At 35.2% G+C, this 9,346-nt stretch overlaps 1 long non-coding RNA gene across 1 annotated transcript in view; it reads right to left on the minus strand.

The window, feature by feature from the left end:
* Nucleotides 1–1,682: 1,682 nt before the first annotated feature.
* Nucleotides 1,683–9,346, minus strand: part of LOC309664833 — a 14,841-nt gene continuing 7,177 nt past the window's right edge. Inside the window, exon 2 of the long non-coding RNA XR_014266070.1 lies at nucleotides 1,683–9,107. This is a non-coding gene — a long non-coding RNA (uncharacterized lncRNA). The remainder of the gene's footprint in view (nucleotides 9,108–9,346) is intronic.

Consider the following 9,346-nt stretch of genomic DNA (forward strand, 5'->3'; position numbering starts at 1 on the left):
ATTTTCATCCATAAGGGCCAGTAAAACAAGAACTAATCACTGCCCTCTTCACAAAGAAATTAGCTAATTCATTAAGTCAAGAAACATTGCAAAGCTTTGGGAATTAGAACCTTGAGATCTATTAAACATTATGTTTCTGAATAAATCACTTATCAGATCTATGTATCAAAACTCTGGGGTTGGTATTATTTGACCTTCTCATTTCTCATAGGTGAGTAGTGTGAATAAATGAGATAGGGTAAAAGATTGGTTTTGAATTTCTTGAAATAAATGCCCTATATCTATTCTAGGAACTATTTCAAGAGATGGATTTCAGAACCTAGAATCTTAAATTGCCTGCTGTGTGACATGCCGCAGCGTAATGCCTTGGCTTCTTCCCTTTGCCCTGGGGCAGCATCGCCCAATATTTTTTCAGGCTGTGACACAGTTATGAACTTCTAGGGGCACACTGTAAAAGCAAATAGAACTTCTCAGTTGGAGTTGCCTCAACATTAAAGGAAATTGTATTTATAGATCCTCTACCACGCAAGAGGCATTGTGTAAAACTTGTTACATATATAATAACATTTAGCACTTCTCAAATTCTATGCAATGGATATTATTTTAGAGCAAGCCAGGGGACAGTCTATTTTAATTGTCAGCCTGATTTTCAGCTTACCAGTTGCAGTACATTCAGAAAAATCTCCTAACTTTTATGATTGGCTGTGAGACTGAGAATGTTTTATCTGTCACACTGATATCTAAGTGCTTCCTCCCTTCATCCCTCAATTATTAATATGTATTCTCCGTCAGATAGGCCAGTCTTCCCAGATTGGCATTGGTTCTTTAACCAAGAATTAGTTAAGGTAAAAAACTTGATTAAATTTCCAAGCAGGATCTTAAGATCCATTTCTCAGAAATGTATTAAACATTAGTTTCTGTATTTCAAATTTCTGGTTATCGTAAAGCTATTCTGTACTTCAAATTAAATCATATATATAAATTTGCAGAATAAAAATTAAAATATTATACAGGTATAACATCCTGAGCAGGCATTACCACAGATAACAGAGGAAAAATGAGTTAGGGAGACAACAAAGCAAAACAAAATGTGGGTGAAAAAGCAAAATTGCATATACACATGAAGGTAAAAGTTTATTGCTTAACAATTCTGACCTCGATTTTACAATCAAGGTCATCAGTCAGCCTAGCCCTGCTATGCACAAGATTATGGGCATAGACTTGAACAAGCTTATGTGCTGCCATTCTTTCTGCCATATAGACAAATCCAATGTGGCTAGTCAATGAATTAGTTAAGGCTTATGGAAGCTGGAAATGTTACAGTTTTATCTAGCTTGGTTTAACATAATTCGAATGTACCATTTCTCCTCTAAAATCTGAAAATAAAATGGGGTATCAAGAAAGCTTCAAGTTGTATATGACAATATCTCCTATTTTTTAAGAAGCTGATTAGGTTCTGGTCAGATAGGTATTCTACTGCTCTTTGATAAAACTAGATATGTCATATAAAAAGCCTTAACAGACATATTCTCCTCCTTATTGATCAGCCACTGATTTATAATAATATTTATTGAGCAGCCACAGCATGGTATTGTGTTTATTAAGTGATTATTGTGCTCAGTGTGCTATTCTAGCAAGGTAGAAATCAGGTGGGGTAGAATAATAATTTCCCAATTTAGGACTTAATTGGGCCAGGCTTGTGCTTAATGCTTAAAGTCATTATTAAGTATATTAAGTATAAACTTTATAACAGCTCATTGAGGTAAGTATTACCATTGCCCCTTTACAGATAAGGACACCAGAGTACTGATTTTATGTATGTTTCCTGATACATTTTGTGGGTCAGTAGCAGAACTGCTATTTGAAAGGATATGTGCCTAATTCTGAACCACTATATACATGAAAGCATTTGGGGAGCCAAACCACACTCAAAAACAAGCTACTGTTTTCAAAAACATTCCTAAAATCATCTTTAACCTTGTTGAATTATCTAACTTATTATATTCATTGTATTCTATTTTATAAAATGTGGTTTGAACAAAATGATTTTTACATAAGCACAAAGATTTTCACTAATACTAATTGCCCATATATTCCTTTACACTAACCTATTTTGTTGTATGACATTCCTAAAATGTGACAAAATATTTATGCCAGAAATAGAGAAAAAGAAAAGTCATTACATGCATTCTGAAATATGGATTACATTTAAAATTCTAATTAGACTTTCATCAAATTGAGGTCAATATAATGCCATTTCTCTATTAGATATTAATTTTAACTAATGCAAAATCTAAATATTTCCATAGACCTATACCTAATTAGAGTTAAGTACTGACATTACAAAACTAAAGTTGATAATTGAGTCACAGTATTTAATGTAAAAAATGATTAATTTTTTCAAATTCACTGGTTTTCTTGTTATAACAAAATTATTTGGTATATGAAAATATGTTAACACCACTAACCATCAGGGAAATGCAAATCAAAACCACAGTGAGATATCACTTCACACTTGTACAGATAGCTATTATAGAAAAGAATCACACATATATATGGAATCTAAGGGAAAAAAAAAAAAAAGGTCATGAAGAACCTAATGGTAAGACGGGAATAAAGACACAGACCTACTAGAGAATGGACTTGAGGATATGGGGAGGGGGAAGGGTAAGCTGTGACAAAGTGAGAGAGTGGCATGGACACATATACACTACCAAACGTAAAATAGATAGTTAGTGGGAAGCAGCCACATAGCAGAGGGAGATCAGCTTGGTGCTTTGTGACCACCTAGAGGGGTGGGATAGGGAGGGTGGGAGGGAGGGAGATGCAAGAGAGAAGAGATATGGGAACATATGTATATGTATAACTGATTCACTTTGTTATAAAGCAGAAACTAACACACCATTGTAAAGCAATTATACTCCAATGAAGATGTTAAAAAAAAATATTCACTACCTAATAGTTTCAAGATTTAATGTCATAAAATAGCATTCATCACTAAATGATTCAATAATAAATTTTACTGCATTGTCAAAAAAAAAGAATCACAAAAAATAATGAGTTGGCAAAGATATGAAGAAACTGGAACTCTCATACACTGCTGGAGGAAATTAAAATGGTAGAGGTTCTATGGAAAATAGTATGGAGGTTCCTCAAAAGCTTAAAGATAGAACTACCATATGCTCCAACAATCCCACTTCTGGGTATTTATCCAAAATAATTGAAATCAAGATCACAAGAGATATTCAGGAACTCAGAGTGTTCAGTGAACACCTCCATGTTCACTGAAGTACAAGAGCCAAGATGAAGAAACAATCTAAATGTCCACTGACAAGTACCTGAATAAAGGAAATGTCATATATACATACAATGAAATATTATATAGTCTTAAAGAAGAAGTAAATTCTGCAATATGCGACAACATGATGAAACTTGAGGGCAATATATTAGGTGAAATAAGTCAGTCACAGAAAGACAAATACTGTAGAATTCCACTTATATGATGCATATCAAATAGTCAGGCTCATAGAAGGAGAAAGTAGAATGGAGGGGTACATGGGGAGTTGCCGTTCAATGGGTAGTTTAGTTATACAAAATGAATAAGTTCTAGAGATCTGCTATACAACATAGTGCCTATAATTAACAAGATGGTATTGTGTACTGCGAAAGATCTCATGTTAAGTGTTCTTAACACAAACACACACACACACACAAAGGGAAGAAAAGAAACTCTGGGAGGTCTTGGATATGCCTATTACCTTGATTGTGGTGATGGTACCACAGGTGTTTGCATATGTCCAAACTCATCGTTATACACATTAAAAATGTGCATTATTTGTATAAAAAATCTCAATAAAGCTGTTTTAAATAAATCATAAATAAATACATAAGCAAAATCCCCACCTCTCTGAAAAATAAGAGCACAGAGAATAATTTGAGACACGTCTGAAATAATGATGTAGGCTTTACAGTGGGGTAAGACTACGCATTACTTTTTAGGTGATGTTAAAGATTTTGACTGTTTTGAAGGGCATTTGGAAGCAATTGGAGAGTTATGAGAGGGAGAAGAAATGGAGTGACATAAAATTTGCTTTTTGAAAAGACAAATAAATGATCACTGTGACTGCATTAAGAAGAACTGATTGAACAGGGGCAAACATTGATGTGGAGAAACTTGTTCAGAGGTTATATAAACAATATAGGTGAGGGATGATTGGCCCTGGAATGGGGAATAATAAATAAAATGTAGAAAGAAATGGAATCAAGATATATTGGTAGAATGACTAAGAGAAGTGGGAGATGTATTAGATGTGGGAAATGAGGGGAAAGGAGACTTTCAACAACAGACACTTAGATTCTGACCTGCACAACTAGATGGATGGTGTTGCCATTCATTTAGAAAAGAGTTACAGAAGGAAATACAGGCTTAGAGTGAATGATCATGATTCTTTTTGCATATGTTGAGTGTAAAGTGACACTGAAGCTTCCAAGAAGAGATTTTTGTATGGATATAAGGGTCTAGACCTCAGAGGGTATCCAGGCTTAAAGACATAAAACAGTGAGTCATTGAATTTTAAGTATTAAAGAGTGAAAGAGGTATAATTTTGGAGAGATTATATACTGAGAAGAGAATCCAGGCTCAAATCCTAAAGAACTCCAACTTGTAAGAGATGCATAGATGAGAATGAGTCCAGAAGAGGGAACGCTGTGAGGATGCCAAGAGTGTATAGTGTTACTGAAGTTTAGCCAATACATTATTCTGAGAAGGAGGAGAAAATCAATGGATGCTGCCCGAGTCAAGAAAAAAGAAAAAAAAAAATTAATTTGCATTGATGATAGTATTGAGATCATAAGTTGTCAGTCAAACTGAAGTGAATTGAACAGTGAATGAGAAATGATGGACTAAAGACTGAATAAAGGCAACTGTTATCAGAAGTTTTCTTCAGAGAGAATAAGAAAGCGATAGGAAATGGCATCTGGTAGTTTAGGGTGGATAATTTTTTGTTTCCTGATGCAGAAAGGGATGTGAAAACACTCACAAGCAATGTGCAAGATTCAACTTAGAGGCAGTAGTTAATAAGCACACAAATAAACAGAAAAAAAAGGTGTATTTTCAAAGGTGGTATGAGGGATGAATCAAAACATAGGTGGCAGAATTGATTTCAAATAATAAGAAGGGCATCCCTTTTATTACAAGAGGTAAGAATGAGGAAAATGACAATTAGAAGTAGGTTGGTACTACTAGTAGTGGAGGGACGTTAATAGAATTCATGCTTACTGGCCCACTGCCCTTTAAGTGTCTTATGTGAAGAAGATGACATCACTTGACTAAGATGTGTGTGTGGCGGGGGCGGGGGGTGATTTTAGGCATTAGGAATTTGGGGAAAGAGAAAATTTCACTAATTGTAGTGAAGAGGGTGAGAGTGGGTTGAAAAAGAGAAAGAATCTCCAGAGAATCATAAGACCTTGCATTTTGTGACCATGAATTTGTACTGGTACCAAATATGTAACTCCCTCCAGCAGGAATTAGCTACTTCAGTAGAGGTATGGTTAAAATGAATCATTTGGTTTGATCCATGTTTTGAGATTTGCCAGAGGGATGGGTTAAAAATAGGATGAACAAGGGAGTTTGTGGTTTTGTCAAACTTACGATAATAAATGCTTATATATAAATTATATATTGTAATGTTAATAACTACCAACCAAGAGTGAAGTCACTTCACCCTTACAACAACCCTGTAAAATAAATACTACTATTGCGAATATTAAGGAACAGAAATCAAAGCACACGTTAATGATCTAGGAAGCTTCAGGGATGGAATTTGAACCCAGATTTTGTGGCTACAGAGTCCATGTCCTCAACAAATATATTATGATGTTTCTTGAAATGGAAAACAACATAATAAGATTATGAGTAATATGGATAGGATGGGATAAAAAGACCTGAATGATGTATTTGGAGCAGGTAGAGAGATGTTAGACCCAAAGTCTCAATAAAGCTATAAAAGACTGAAGTGGGAGTAATTGGACAGGCAAACTGAAAAACTAAAAGATTATAATAGCAGGATGTAATACTTGATAAAGATTTTTACAGATGAATGAAAAATGTGAATTACAGTTACAGACATGTGGTCAAGTGAGTAGCTAAGATAGAGGGTCAAAAAGTGGAGATAAGGAAGTTTAGAATGGCTAATTCACTGAGATATTAAAACTGATATTAAAGTCATCCAGAATGATGCCAGGTTTAGTAAAGAGAAATATGGTGATCCAGGTGCCAAAATCTTTGCTGAATCAAGATGAATGGCAGGGTGATTAACAGATAGTAGGATAAAGAAGGCCAGAAGATAGTCAATGACCAGACACTAAACATTTTATAAAAGGCAATAATAAGCAAGGAGGGGCAGTATGGTAAGATGATGGGTACCAGCTCCATATTCTGACTCTGAGGTATGAGAATTATGAATACACAGCTATTTCTTTTACAGAGGTCATGATGAGAAGCAATTCCTCAGGTAAAAACTGGATTCTACTAAGGCAAGGAGATAAAAGAAACATCCAAAGATGAAGTTGAAATTGAGAAGCTTTGAGACTATCATAAAAAAAATATGATTCTCCAGGTTGTACACTAAAAGTAAATTATTCTGTGTGTGGAAAGATCCCTGTGGGTAAGCTTCTGAACCTGTCAAGTTATGTTCTTTCAAGCTGAAGGCAGACAAATAGGAGGTTCTGTTACTGCAATGAACCCTCAAGGGATCAGCTGACTGCAAAGTCTGAAGTACCATCTGTAAGGATCAAGGACCCACTGGTGTGAAGATCTAAAAGAAGATCACTTTAATAAGTTGGACTTACATCATTGGCATTAAGAATTCCCAATTGCCAAGAGGTAGACCTTAGTTCTTACCCACTTAGGTAATTTTCTAGGAGTCTTCAAGGTGGGGTGGTTTGCCTTGCCAGTTACTCATACGGGCCACTTCTGTCCTGTGGTCATTTGTGTTTGGAGAGCCTCTCTCCCTGTTAATTGCCTCCCTGTCTCCAGAGCTTTGAAATTGTCATCAATGCTCAACTCAACCACCAATGAGGTGAGCTTTGTCACTGTTTTCCTGCTGTTGCTGCTTGGTGCTGTATTCTTCTTGAACCACCTGCTGCTTTGTAACTCATTCTGTTTTTCTCCTGCAGGCAAGCACCTCTCTTTTCTAGATAACAACTTTTTAAAGTGTTGAGCAGGGTGTTGCAGCCAAGGTACTCAGGTTCTTAGTAATAGCCTTTAAAAACAAAAAAAATCATAGTGTTCTCCTCCTCACAATAAACAAGTATTATATTTAAAAAGAGGTGAGAGTTGGTGTGAAGCTGTATTAGGATGTATTCAAATGCAGCGTTACACTGTACCAGTGACCAGGGTTCACTCACAACTCCCAGAGCTGCTGCTAAGTCTATGGACCCTACCAGCACCAATGTCCACCATGATGCTTTCCTTCTTCTTCATCCCTCTCTAGACACAACTGTCCAGGATCCAGCACTCCGCCCCTGAGAGAAAACATACACCTCAACATATCAGGTGTGTGAAGTTATATCTGAAGTGGATTCAAGTTCTTTACCATTGGATTCCTGGATCCTATATAAATTGAGAAATTCCGGCAGGCAACTGTTTAAACAGCCTTAAACATTCTGTGAGAGTTAAAGAGAATTTTTTTTTTCCCCTGCATTAGATAGACTTATTTAGATCATCTTATAAAATAAGTAGCCTGTTGTTTCTAACCTAGAATAATTTTTAAAACAATTTTAGCATTTTTACTACTCTTATTAAACAGGACATCATTAAAACATTAGTATATAGATGTTGAATGCTCTGATCAATTTGATTAAATTTTACATAAAGTTTTTTTGTTTGGGGGATTTTTTTGCAAGCTGAACCTCCAATGGCCCTGAGAGTTTAAGTTAGCTTTAAGTGCCTTCACAAGTCTTTTTGTACTTCCCTTATTTTATAAGAAATGCCTAACCCCACCATTTATTTTTCTTTTCCAAAATGGTTAAAATCACTATTTTCCTTTCATGCCTGTGCTACACCTTTTATTTACCATCAGCACAAACATGGGGATGAGCTAGAATAAATAGAGAGCTAACACTCAACACAACAGATGGAGATGAAAACGCATCCACACATGTAGTACTTGTTATCAGCTTCATCTGAGCAGAACAGAATGGGACATTAACTCCAACCTCCTCCCCTCACTGATCCAGAGCTAAAGCTTTCAAATGCGGTGTTGATTTTGAATTTCATTAGTCTTTTATGCTCAGGCTGTGAGAAGATTCATTCTCATGCAAGGCCTGGAACTGGTTGCTAATAAAATCATACCCTGACAAATAAATGGACTGTAATATAACCTGTTTCAGGGCCATGAAATCTCAACCACTCAAACATGGTCCACAGAAAAATCAATACACAGCTTACTACTTGTTGCCCCAGCAATTCCTGCCGAATATTCATTCCTCTATCCCTTGTCTTGTCCCAAATTTCTCCATTAACGAAATGAAAACCTTAGATCATCTGCCATAGAATTCCAATTTTCTTTGTTATAATATCATAGCTGGACAAGTAGATGAGCCCCAAAGGAGACTGGTAAAAGAAAAGATGAAGTAAAAATTATTCAAAGTCCTCAAGATCTTGGAACCTTTTGAAGTGAAACAAAACAAACCATACACATACACACACACACACACACACACACACACACATTTTGTTTAGTTTAGTTGAAAGCAGTGTGTGTGACTTTGCATATATCACTTAACATCTCCAAGTCTTTGTGTTCTCAGCTATACCATGAAGATAATAATGATAATAATAATAATAATAGATGTCAGGATCATTATGAGGTGCTTACTAGTTACTAGCTATTATTACTTAGCAATCATTGAATAAGAAGTGAAACAGTGATGCAGAGTTTGAGGAAGATAAAGAAAATTATTTAGAAAATAAATTTCTTTCATTTGTTTCCAGTTATCAAGTTCCCCAATTGTAATTGAATCACATATGAATCATAGGTCATGGGAGTCATTTTACTAGGAAGTTTTTCAAGGATAGAAACATTGTATGTTAGAGAGAAACCAGACTTAGTCATTCCAGAAATGTCTTTAAATCTAGGATTGCTCATTTATTTGTATGGTTTTGTATAAAGTATTTAACATACTTGAACCTAATAAAATGATTATATTAATGATACGTTCTTGAAAGAGATATGAGAAAAAATGAGCTAAGGGATTAAATAGCCATATATGTTTAAAAGAACATTATATCTTTAATTTCCATCCCCTTTCTTTCCCTTAAAAAAACCATAGTAGAAAATGTTAC

Source organism: Balaenoptera physalus (genome assembly GCF_965194825.1).
Source record: "Balaenoptera physalus genome assembly, chromosome: 7".
In the NCBI taxonomy this organism is placed as follows: domain Eukaryota; kingdom Metazoa; phylum Chordata; class Mammalia; order Artiodactyla; family Balaenopteridae; genus Balaenoptera; species Balaenoptera physalus.